Source organism: Silurus aristotelis (assembly GCF_946808225.1).
Source record: "Silurus aristotelis genome assembly, chromosome: 11".
NCBI lineage: Eukaryota > Metazoa > Chordata > Actinopteri > Siluriformes > Siluridae > Silurus > Silurus aristotelis.
The window spans coordinates 17,729,297-17,743,167 of NC_139584.1; positions in this window are offsets into that span (position 1 = coordinate 17,729,297).

Genomic DNA, 13,871 nt, shown 5'->3' on the forward strand with positions numbered 1-13,871 from the left:
GCTGAGCTCTCTTAGGGACTCTGGAGCTGAGCGGCACCCTCGGCGGAACTCTGGAGCTCTCTGGGGAACACTGTGGCGGCGCCACAGCTCGTGGGAACTTTGAGACGCCATGGCGCGCTCGCAGACGCTTGGAGATGGTGCGGTGCATCCACGAGAACCCCGGGACACAGCAGCGCATTTGTAAAGACCCAGGGGCCCAGAGCTGCTTGCCTTGGAGAACCTTGGGACTGAGTCACGTGCTCTCAAGAACCTTGGGACGGGGAGAACCTTGGAGAAACCTGGAACAGAGCAGCTTGCCTTGGAGAACTTCGGGAGCAGGCACTTCGATCCTCGGGGGGACTGTCGCGGAGCGCCGCCCTCTTCGCGGCCAGGCGGCGGTACGGCAACCTCTTCACGACCAGGCGGCAGTACGACGCCCTCTTCGCAGCCTTTAAACTGAGCTGAGTGCTCCTGGGGACTCAGGAACTGACCTGAGCGCTCCTGGGGACCCTGTGGCTGGGCTGAGCGCTCCTCGGGACTCGGGGACTTAACTCAGCTCTCCTGGGGACTCGGTACCTGGGCTGAGCGCTCCTGGGGACCCTGTGGCGGGGCTGAGCTCTCTTGGGGACCCTGGAACAGAAAGTAGACACTCTCCTGAGTTGCGTCCTATACTGGAACTGTGTCAGCTAAACAGCTACCTCTTGAGACTCAGGTTGAAGCAGGTTGTGTCCCAAATCAGGTCAAAAGACTGGTTTGTGACCATAGTTTTAAAGGATGCATACTTTAATGTATTCATCCTTTCAGCACACAGTAAGTTCCTGGGGTTTGCTTTTGGGGCCGAAGCTTACCAGTATCGGGTCCTTCCGTTTGGTCTTGCCCTCCCACCCTGCACCTTCACAAAGTGTGTGGATGCAGCGCTGGTCCTGCTGAGGCTTTGGGACATCCGCATTTTAACCTCTTAGGCTTTGTGGTTGCGTGAACGCAACTAATAGCCAATTGTTTCCGAATAACTTTCACATAAAAAACGACATCTTCTTCTTCTTCTTCTTTCGGCTGCTCCCATTAGGGGTCGCCACAGCGGATCATCCGTCCCCATACCACCCTGTCCTCTACATCTGCCTCTTTCACACCAACTACCTGCATGTCTTCCCTCACCACATCCATGAACCTCTTCCTTGGCCTTCCTCTTTTCCTCCTACCTGGTGGCTCCGTCTTCAGCATTTTCTACCAATATAATTCATGTCCCTTCTCTGCACATGTCCAAACCATCTCAATCTCGCCTCCCTCACCTTGTCACCAAAACATCCTACATGTGCTGTCCCTCTAATAAACTCATTTCTAATCTTGTCCATCCTCGTCACTCCCAACGAAAACCTTAACATCTTCAGCTCTGCTACCTCCAGCTCCACCTCCTGTCTTTTACTCAATGCCACTGTCTCTAATCCATACAACGTCGCAGGTCTCACCACAGTCCTATAAACTTTCCCTTTCATTCTTGCAGATACCCTACTATCACAAATCACTCCTGCCACTCTTCTCCACCCACTCCACCCTGCCTGCACTCTTTTCTTTACTTCTCTAACACACTCTCCATTACTTTGCACTGTTGACCCCTGGTACCTGAACTCCTCCACCTTCTCCACCTCTTCTCCCTGCAACCGCATCACTCCACTGCCCTCCCTCTCATTCACACACATGTACTCTGTCTTACTCCTACTGACTTTCATTCCCCTTCTCTCCAGCGCATATCTCCACCTCTCCAGGCTCTTCTCAACCTGCTCTCTACTCTCACCACAAATCAGGGTCCAGGGAGTCCAGGGAGACTCCTGTCTGAGACCCTCTCCATCCTTTATTGCTCTAACTTGCAGTACATCCTTCCCAGCTCAGTCCCTCTGCTTGGCCAATCGGTATAAATCATTTTCTCCTTCCTTAGTGTCCAACCTCTTATACAGCTACTCATATGCCTTTTCCTTGGCTTTCGCCACATCCCTTTTTACCTGCTGCCGCATCTCCCTGTACTCCTGCCCACCTTTCCAATCACCCCGTTGATCCCACTTCTGTCCTGCCAACCTCCTTCCTCTAATGCTCTCCTGCACTTCCTCATTCCACCACCACGTCTCCTTGTCTTGCTTTCTATTTCCAGATGTCACACCCAGTACCTATCTAGCTGCCTCCCTCATCACTCCCGCAGCAGTTGCCCAACCATCCGGCACCCCCCCACCACCACCGAGCCCCTGTCCGACCCCCTCCCCGAAACCCACACCACACTCCTCCTCCTTCAGTCTCCACCATCCTATTCCTCCTTCAATCCTTACTTTCCTCCTCTTCTTCCTCGCCTCCAAAACCACCCCACAGACCACCATCCGATGCTGTCCAGCTACTCTGTCCCCCGTCAACACCTCACAGTCTCCAATCTCTTTCAGGTTGCATCTCCTACACAGAACATAATCCACCTGTGTGCACCTTCCTCCACTCTTATACGTCACCCCATGATCTTCCCTCTTCTTAAAACAAGTGTTCACCACTGCCATTTCCATAAAAAAACGACATATTGGTGACAAAAAAACAAATATGGCTGGTAGAATATAGTGTTACAAAATGGTTGAGACCACAAATAAGTAAAAAAAATTATAATAAAAAAGTAAAAGAGTATAAAACTTGGGTGGAGTCTCCTCTCTCTCTGCAGGTGTCGCCATGTTTTTTTATGCGCCGCCTTTCATTTCAAACCTTTTATTTCCAGCCAGTACCATTATGGAAACAAAATGACTGATGGACAATGTAGCCAATAAGTGCAGAATTCTAATGATATATGGGAGGATTTTATTCTCCACGTGTGTGAGGCTTGGTTTTATTACTCTTTACAAACTATTACTGGCTGAAGCAGCGAAAAAGCAGTGACGAACCAGGAAGTGATGCAGCTCTCAGGTCAACATAAACAGCTGTTTATAGCTTGTGCTAACTGGACTTTGTTTACAAAAAAACCCCAAAGAAAACAAGGAAAAAATTGACAATCAAAAAAGTTGTTTTATCGTAGATTTGCAAAAAAAGCAGCGATGTGGAAAATATTTTTGGGGGCGAAGTAATAACAGAGACATGGAAATCTGCATCTGTAAGTTACAATAAATCTCCCCTTATAGGTTTATACGATTTTATTGGTTTTATTGCTTGTTTGTTTTTATAAGAGAAATGTTTGAAAAGTAAGTTTGTGTGTGTTTGTGTGTGTGTGTGTGTGTGTGTGTGTGTGTATTGTTGAGATTGGAATGGCCAGATATCAATATGAATGGCCATGGCTGTAGAACAATAGCTTGTATGGCTACCTGGCCATCAATATGAATGCCAAATCAATAGCCCCAAACATGTAGAACAAAAGCCTTTAATGGTCAGCCATTTATTAATATGCAGACTGTATGAATAGAGTATGAATGATCACCTGAGTTTAGCAGGTGTCTCTCAAACAGGGGGAGGAATAAAAGGATCAGACATAGTCTCAGATAAATGTTTGTAGAAATTTCATTTGTTATGAAAATCTTCATAAAATTTGAAATATAAACTCATGAGACATGTGGCTTTCAACCCAGTATTTTTTTTTGGATTGCTCCAGGACTGATTTTATGTATTTATATATGAAATAATAATAACCCAGCCATTAGGGGGGCACAAGCCAGTGTACTCTTAGTGCCGGTCCCAAGCCCGGGTAAATGGGGAGGGTTGCGTTAGGAAGGGCATCCAGCGTAAAACATGTGCCAAATCAAATATGCGGATCACAAATGAGAATTTCATACCGGATCGGTCGAGGCCCGGGTTAACAACGACCGCCACAGGTATCGTTAGCCGACAGGGTACCGGTGGAAATTGGGCTACTGTTGGCCGAAGGAGGAGAAGGAGAGGAGGAAGGCGTCTACAAAGACGGCAGGAAAAGGAGCAGTGAAGGAGAGTAGAGGTTCGGGTTGGTACTTTAAATGTTGGTACTATGACGGGTAAAGGGAGAGAGATAGCTGATATGATGGAGAGGAGAAAGGTAGATGTGTTGTGTGTTCAGGAGACCAAGTGGAAAGGGAGTAAAGCCAGGAACATTGGAGGTGGGTTCAAACTGTTTTATCATGGTGTGGATGGGAAGAGAAATGGTGTAGGGGTGATTCTGAAGGAAGCGTACAGTAAGAGTGTAGTGGAGGTAAAGAGAGTTTCTGATAGGGTGATGATCGTGAAGGTGGAAGTTGAAGGGATGATGATAAATGTCATCAGTGCCTATGCTCCACAAGTTGGCTGTGAGATGGAGGAGAAAGAAAGATTCTGGAGTGAATTAGATGAAGTGGTAGATGGTGTACCCAGGAAAGAACGATTGGTGATTGGGGCAGACTTTAATGGGCATGTAGGTGAATGGAACAGAGGTGATGAGGAGGTGATGGGTAGGTATGGTTTTAAGGAGAGGAATGTGGAAGGGCAGATGGTGGTAGATTTTGCTAAAAGGATGGAAATGGCGAGGATCATAGGGTGACGTATAAGAGTGGAGGAAGGTGCACACAGGTGGATTATCTTCTGTGTAGCAGATGCAACCTGAAGGAGATTGGAGACTGTAAGGTGTTGGCAGGGGACAGTGTAGCTAGACAGCATCGGATGGTGGTCTGTAGGATGGTTTTGGAGGCGAAGAAGAAGAGGAGGAAAGTAAGGTTTGAAAGAAGAATAAGATGGTGGAAACTGAAGGCGGAAGAGTGTAGTGTGAGGTTCAGGGAAGAGGTCAGACAGGGGCTTGGTGGTGGTGAAGAGGTGCCGGATGATTGGGCAACTACTGCAGGAGTGATGAGGGAGGCAGCTAGAAAAGTACTTGGTGTGACATCTGGAAATAGAAAGCAAGACAAGGAGACGTGGTGGTGGAATGAGGAAGTGCAGGAGAGCATTAGGGGAAAGAGGTTGGCAAAACAGAAGTGGGATCGACAGAGTGATGAGAAAAGTAGGCAGGAGTACAAGGAGATGCGGCAGCAGGTTAAAAGGGATGTGGCGAAAGCCAAGGAAAAGGCATATGAGGAACTGTATAAGAGGTTGGACACTAAGGAAGGAGAAAAGGATTTATACCGATTGGCCAAGCAGAGGGACCGAGCTGGAAAGGATGTACTGCAAGTTAGAGCAATAAAGGATGGAGAGGGAAATGTGTTGACTAGTGAGGAGAGTGTGTTGAGAAGATGGAGGGAGTATTTTGAGCAGCTGATGAATGAGGAAAATCAGAGAGAGAGAGAAGGTTGGAGGATGTGGAGTTGGTGAAGCAGGATGTAGATAGGATTAGTAAGGAGGAAGTGAGAGCAGCGATTAAGAGGATGAAGAATGGAAAGTCAGTTGGACCAGATGACATACCGGTAGAAGCTTGGAGATGTTTAGGAGAGATGGCAGTGGAGTTTTTAACCAGATTGTTTAACAGGATTCTGGAAGGGGAGAGGATGCCTGAGGAATGGAGAAGGAGTGTGCTGGTACCGATCTTTAAGCATAAGGGAGATGTGCAGACCTGCAGTAACTACAGGGGAATTAAGTTGATCAGTCACACCATGAAGTTATGGGAAAGAGTAGTGGAAGCCAGGTTGAGAGAAGAGGTGACCATCTGTGAGCAACAGTATGGTTTCATGCCGAGGAAGAGCACCACAGATGCCTTATTTGCTTTGAGGATGTTGATGGAGAAGTATAGAGAAGGACAGAAGGAGCTGCATTGTGTATTTGTGGATTTAGAGAAAGCGTACGACAGGGTGCCAAGAGAGGAGTTGTGGTATTGTATGAGGAAGTCAGGTGTGTCAGAGAAGTATGTGAGGGTGGTGCAGGACATGTATGAGGACAGTGTGACGGCAGTAAAGTGTGCAGTAGGTACGACAGACTGGTTCAGGGTGAAGGTTGGACTGCATCAAGGATCGGCCTCGAGCCCTTTCCTGTTTGCAGTGGTGATGGACAGGTTGACGGACGAGGTCAGACAGGAGTCTCCCTGGACTATGATGTTTGCAGATGATATTGTGATTTGTGGTGAGAGTAGAGAGCAGGTTGAGAAGAGCCTGGAGAGGTGGAGATATGCACTGGAGAGAAGGGGAATGAAAGTCAGTAGGAGTAAGACAGAGTACATGTGTGTGAATGAGAGGGAGGGCAGTGGAGTGATGCGGTTGCAGGGAGAAGAGGTGGAGAAGGTGGAGGAGTTCAGGTACCTGGGGTCAACAGTGCAAAGTAATGGAGAGTGTGTTAGGGAAGTAAAGAAAAGAGTGCAGGCAGGGTGGAGTGGGTGGAGAAGAGTGACAGGAGTGATTTGTGATAGAAGAGTATCTGCAAGAATGAAAGGGAAAGTTTATAGGACTGTGGTGAGACCTGCGATGTTGTATGGATTAGAGACAGTGGCATTGAGTAAAAGACAGGAGGTGGAGCTGGAGGTAGCAGAGCTGAAGATGTTGAGGTTTTCGTTGGGAGTGACGAGGATGGACAAGATTAGAAATGAGTTTATTAGAGGGACAGCACATGTAGGATGTTTTGGTGACAAGGTGAGGGAGGCGAGATTGAGATGGTTTGGACATGTGCAGAGAAGGGACATGAATTATATTGGTAGAAAAATGCTGAAGATGGAGCCACCAGGTAGGAGGAAAAGAGGAAGGTTAAGGAGGAGGTTCATGGATGTGGTGAGGGAAGACATGCAGGTAGTTGGTGTAAAAGAGGCAGATGTAGAGGACAGGGTGGTATGGAGACGGATGATCCGCTGTGGCGACCCCTAATGGGAGCAGCCGAAAGAAGAAGAAGATATATGAAATAATAATAATGTTCAATGCAGGATATGTATATCTATGAGACTTCATCATCTATAACCTAATATCTTTTTAAACAATATCAACTTTGATGATGGAAAGTAAAGCTCAAAGTGTCTTCTTTCCAAAGATATTTAAATTGCGTATGTAGCACATTTTTATCAGGAACTGTTAACATTTAAAGTTAGGTACGTGTTTTCAGCTGTGAGTACAAAAATTTGGGTGGGGAAGGGCGAACCAGATATAGTCTCAGGTTAATGTTTGTAGGAATCCTTCATTCAATTTGAAATATAAACTCATGAGACATGTGGCTGTTAACCCATTTTTTAACCCTGGATTGCTATAGGACAGACTTAATGTATTTATATATGAAGGAAAAAAAAATATTTAAGGATTTTTTTTTCTACAGTACTTAATCATCTATAAAATTATATTTTTGAACAATATCAACAGTGAATAATAGAAAATAAAGCTTAAAGTGTCTTCTTTTTAGAAATATTTAAATTGTGTATGAAGCCCACTTTTATCAGGAACTGTAACATTTTAAGTTAGGTAGGGCATTTCAGCTGTGAGTCCCAAAATCTGTGTCGAAGGCTAACAAGTTAAATTATATTAATGACTGGATGATATTGGTTTAATCAAAACAACTGGCAATCCGGCATTGAGATGTCATTCTTGCCCACATGAACGAACTTGGGTTAAGGCTGAACGGCAAAAAAAGCGTGCTTTCTCCATCACAGAGAACCGCTTACTGAGGCGTAATTTAGGATTTGACTATTATCCGGACACATCTGTCCCCAGCTCGTGTCGAGTCCAGTCACTCACTGTAAAGCAGGTCGTCTGTCACGATGTGGCACCTGTTCACTGCATAGTGTGAGAGATTAGGAGATCTTCAGGCCCTTTCTGTGGCCCCTTCCTTACTTGAGTTTACTCCAGGCCTGGCCAGTGCCTTCCTCTACCCTAGATCAGGGTACCCCAAGAATATTTTCCACATCGCTGCTTTGTGCAAATCTCAGAAAAAACAACTTTTTTGACTGTCAATTTTTCTTTGTTTTCTTTTCTTTTGTAAACAAAGTCCAGTTAGCTGTTTGAGCAGAATTGAGAGCTGCAACCACTTCTGGGTTTGTGTGCACGTGTAACCAGTAATAGTTTTTCATATCCTTTTGAGCAATATCAACTTTGTAAAGCTCAAAGTGTCTTTTTTTTCCCAAAGATATTTAAATTGTGTATGTAGCTGTCAGGGATCCACCTGCCACGCCCCCTTTGGTGGCTCTCTAAGCGCACCTCGGACTCTCTCTCAACCGAAGGACTGCCGTGTGCATATGTGTGTGTGTGTGCGCGCGCGCGTGTGTGTGTATCTCTCTCTCACGCATGTCATTAAAACCCAAGCGAGCTGTACTCCGGCTTCTGCCTTTTGTTTCGCTCGCATCCTGACAGTAGCACATTTTTATCAGGAACTGTTAACATTTAAAGTTAGGTAGGGTATTTTCAGCTCTGAGCCCCAAAAGCTGTGGCGAACAAATTAAAGAAACATGCAGATAAAGGATATAGAGATTATTGATGAACTTGATTAGATTTTGTGGAAATAAATGAAATGAAATAAATGAAATTAATTTGATTTGTTCTCTTGAATGGGAGTCAAACTTTGGAATTGATCATCTGTTATAGTGCTATCTACAAGGTTATTAAGAAAATGGTTTGGATTTAAAAGAAGTCTGTTTTTGTTTGCTAAAATTTTCGATTTTATTAATTAAAAAGTTAATGAAATTTTCATGGACTTGGTAGGTAGGCAGTGCAGTAGTTAACAAAAAATGTATGTTTAACACATTAATGTGATAAGGTACATATGTTATTACAGAAGGCGATTCCTAAATTGAACTTTTTTGTAGTCATATATAAATACATGAAATCAATAATGTACCAATCCAGAAAGGTAATTGATTAAAAGCCGCATGTCTCATGAGTTTATATTTTAAATTGAATAAAGATATCATGAAAAATTTGATTCCTACAAACATTTATCTTAGACTATGTCTGGTTCGCCTCTCCTCTCCTCGCCCGACCCCACCCCATCCAGCCCAAATTTTAGGACAGGTTCTGGGAGGCTGCAACCAATGGCAATTTCATCAACTTGAAGGAATACACATCATCAGTAACCAGCTACATCTGCAAGCACGTTGATAACGTGACCAACTTCAACCATCTCTACATGCTCCAACCAGAAGCCATGGATGACCACGAAAGTGCGTGTGCTGCTAAAATCTAGAGACTCTGCCTTTAGAACAGGGGACAATGCAAGGGCAAAATTATGAGGGTCAGAGAGGCGAAGTGTGCACAGGCAAAGCGAATCCACAGCCACTTCCAGGACAGCAGAGACACCATGGCTGGGCATTCAGGCATTCACAAACTACAAGACAACTTCACCTGTTGGTGACCTCCCAGATGCGCTGTACAACTTCTATGCCTGATTTGAGGTGCAGAACAACATGGAGGCAAGGAAGATCACCCCTCTTTCCAGTGACAAGATGCTCTTTTTATCACTGGCTGAAGTAAGGAAAACTCTATGCAGAGTTAACCCATGTAAGTCTGCTGGACCAGACAACATTCCTGGCAGCATGCTAAGGGAATGTGCAGAACAGCTAGGTCTTCCACGACATCTTCAACATCTCCCTAAGCAACGCTGTTGTTCCTAAGTGCATCAAGACAACAACCATCGTCCCCATGCCAAAGAAGTCTACAGTCTCAATTACCGTAATTTCTGGACTATTAAGCGCACCCAAATATAAGCCGCACACACTGAATTTAAAAAAGATTTTTATGCCTACATTAAAACTGATAAACTTTACACAGGCTTTAACGAAATACAGTGTCTGTTACATGGCTTGTATCTAAATAGTAGCCTACCAAGAAAGTCATTGCTCACTTCCTCCTTCCTTTCACAACAATTTCTCTCAGGAGTTTTTCTTTTGTCATCGTCGTGCGTTTAAAAATCACCATCGGTGAAGCTTTTCTCCTGATGCCGTGCAGCAAAGAACACAGGTAAAATGCGTTTTTTCATCCCCGGTTGTTTTCAGTGTGACAAATGATTTGCATTTCCTGTTGACAATCTGAGTGAGCAGCAGGTCAAACGTCAGCGGAACCTCATCCATATTTATGATGTGGTGCAGCCCGATTCAGTGAGAATGCCCCGTTTTATTATAAAGAGTTTGGTTCACCTAAACCCGTTCCGCAATCTAATTGGTCGAATGTTTTGGGGCTCAGTTTTTGGCTTGAAGCTTGTGAAACCGGGAAAAACCCAGGAAAAAATCCATAAATTAGCCGCTTCGTTGTTTAAGCTGCGGGGTTCAAAGCGTGGGAAAAAAGTACCGGCTTATAGTCCAGAAAATACGGTACTATTATCCTGTCGCACTCACATAGGCTGTGTGCTTAGCCCACTGCTGTTTACTCTGCTGAATCACAACTGTGTAGCAATCCACAGCTCGAATCACATCCTCAAGTTTGCTGATGACAAGGGCATGGTGGGTCTCATCTGCAAGAACGACGAGTCAGCATAAAGATAGGAGGTGAAACAGTTAACAGCCTAGTGTAAAGCCAACAACCTGTCTCTGAATATTGACAAAACCAAAGAGATGGATATTGACTTTAGGAGAGCATGGAGATAGTCATGAGCACCAAATTCCTTTTTTTTTATCTGGCAGAAAACTTCACCTGGTCACTCAACACCAGCTCCATCAAGAACAAAGCCCAGCAGGGTCTCAACTTCCTGAGAAGGCTGAGGAAAGCCTATCTCCCTCCCCTCATTCTAACCATGCTCTACAGGGGGACCATCCTAAGCAGCTGCATCACTGCCTGGTTTGGAAACTGCACCGTCTCAGATCGCAAGACCCTACAGAGGATAGTGAGGACAGCTGAGAAGATCATCTCTCCCTGTATCACAGACATTTACACCACACGCTGCATCCGCAAAGCCAACAGCATTGTAAAAAAGCCCACACACACCTCAAACACAATTCTACCTTTAGGAAAGAGGTTCCAAAGCATTTCTTACATCTAGACTGTGCAACATTTATTTCCCTGAACACACAGAACTGTACTGTACAAACACACTGTAAGAATTTACAGACTGCCGCAACCCAGACAGCGAGTCTTGACGGACTGCCCCTCTCCCCTCCGTGGATCTTCCCACTTTGTCCAGGCCTGCCTCTGAATAGTGTTCTCTTTGACTGGAGGCCACTCTGTGCAGCTTAGGACGGTTTTTCATCAACGCCTTGGATGGTTCCATGAAATTCCGAAGTAAGAACGGCCACTTTTGAGGATGGATTGGACTGTAGTTAATGTCAACAGTCAGCAACATCGACTCAGGACTACTTTTCGCTTCTGATCATCCTCACTGTACCCCGCAACATCATATATTTGCTATAAATGGACATTCGGTGCAACCCAGATAAGGATGGTTTCCTTCTTGAGTCTGGTTCCTCTCAAGGTTTCTTCCTTATGCCATCTCGGGGAGTTTTTCCTTGTCACAGTTGCCACCGGCTTGCTCATCAGGGACAAACTTACTTATAAAGAACATATTCACTTTAATCACCACATTATCTGTGTAAAGCTGCTTTGAGACAATGTTCATTGTTAAAAGCACTATACAAACAAAATGAATGAATAGATTCCACCCGACACTATACTCATTGCATATGTTCATTCACAAAAGTAGTTATGTAGCTGGATGTAGAATTTCAGTTGGAGCAATCTTATTCATAGTCTTAATTTAATTAGTCTGGATGAGGCAGCAAGACATCAGGGACTATATCTAACCAAAAGGCTCTACCTAACTTTAAATGTTAACAGTTCCTGATAAAAGTGTGCTACACACAATTTAAATATTTTTAAAAAGAAGATACTTTGAGCTTTACTGTCTATTTATATATATATATATATATATATATATATATATATATATATATATATATATATATATATATATAAAGTTGATATTGTTGAAAAATATAATAAGTTATAGAAATTTATAGATTCGGCTGCTCCCATTAGGAGTCGCCACAGCAGATCATCCTCACCACATCGATAAACCTCCTCCTTGGTCTTCCTCTTTTCCTCCGTCCTGGTTGCTCCATCCTCAGCATTCTCGTACTGATATGTCCCTCCTCTGCACATATCCAAACCATCTCAATCTCACCTCCCTCACCTTGTCACCAAAACGTCCTTTTCTAATCCTCATAACTCCCAATGAAAAATCTTAACATCTTCAGCTCTGCTACCTCCAGCTCCGCCTCCTGTCTGTTGCTCAATGCCACGGTCTCTAAACCATACAACAAAGCAGGTCTCACCACAATCCTGTAAACTTTCCCTTTCCTTCTTGTAAATACCCTTTTATCACAAATCACTCCTGTCACTCTTCTTCACCCACTCCATCCTGCCTGCACTTTTTTCTTAACTTCTCTAACACTCTCCATTACTTTGCATTGTTGACCCCAGGTACCTGACCTTCTCCATCTCTTCTCCCTGCAACCGCACCACTTCACTGCCCTCCATCTCATGCACACGTGTACTCTGTCTTACTCCTACTGACTTTCATTTCCCTTCTTTCCAACTCTCCAGGCTCTTCTCAACCTGCTCGCTACTCTCACCACAAATCAAAACATCATCTGCAAACATCATATTCCATTGAGACTTCTGTCTGACCTCATCCGTCACCACTGTCCATCACCACTGCAAACAGGAAAGGGCTCAGAGCCGATCCTTGATGCAGTCCAACCTTCACCTTGAACCAGTCTGTCGTTCCTACTGCACAGTTCACTGCTGTTACACTGTAATCATACATGTCCTGCACCACCCACACATACTTCTCTGACACACGTGACTTCCTTATACAATACCACAACTCCTCTCTAGGCACTCCGTCATACGCTTTCTCTAAATCCACAAATACACAATAAAACTCCTTCTGACCTTCTCTATACTTCTCTATCAACATTCTCAAAGCAAATAAGTCGTCTATGGTGCTCTTCCTCGGCATGAAACCATATTGTTGCTCACAAATGGTCACTTTTTTTCTTTTTCCCCTACTTTCACTACTCTTTCCCATAACTACATGGTGTGACTGATCAACTTAATTCCCCTGTAGTTACTGCAGGTCTGCATATCTCCCTTATTCTTAAAGATCAGTACCAGCACACTCCTTCTCCATTTCTCAGGAATCCTCTCAGCTTCCAGAATCTTGTTTAACAATCTGGTTAAAAACTCCACTGCCATCTCAATGTTCCTCCTTCAGTTTCCACCATCTTATTCTTCTTTCAGTCCTCATGGTCCTCCTCCTTTTCTTCACCTCCAAAACCATCCTACAAACCTCTATCAAATGCTGTCTAGCAACACTGCCCTCTGCCAACACCTTACAGTCTCCAATCTCCTTCAGGTTGCATCTCCTTCACAGAAAATAGTCCACCTGTGTGCAGCTTCCTCAGCTCTGCTTCCTCCAGCTCCACCTCCTGTCTTTTAGTCAATAACACTGTCTCTAAACCACACAACATCCCTTTCACTCTTGCAGATACACTCCTATCACAAATCATTCCTGCCACTCTTCTCCACCCACTCCACCCTGCTTGCACTCTTTTCTTCACTTCTCTAACACACTTTTCAATTGCCCTCCCTCTCATTTACACACATGTACTCTGTCTTACTCCTACTGACTTTCATTCCCCTTCTCTTAAGTACCTCCACCTTTCCAGGCTCTTCTCAAGCTACTCCCTACTCTCACCACAAATCACAATACCATCCACAAAAATCATAGTCAAGTCAAGAGGCTTTTATTGTCATTTCTACTATACACAGTGGTACACAGTACACAGTAAAAATGAGTTCCTACAGAACCCTGGTGCTACACTAAACAACATACAGCTACAACACACAACATTAAGCTACATAACAAAGTTACATAAACTGCATCGAGTGCAACCTTGTGCTAACAGTGCAGATGAAAAACAATACAAACCTACAGTACAGACAAACAGACAACAGTACAGACAGACAGACAACACAAGACAGTGTGGAACAATACACATAACACAAGGAAGCGCCGCCCAGTAAACCTACTCTATACTCTGAAAATACAGTAATGTGCAA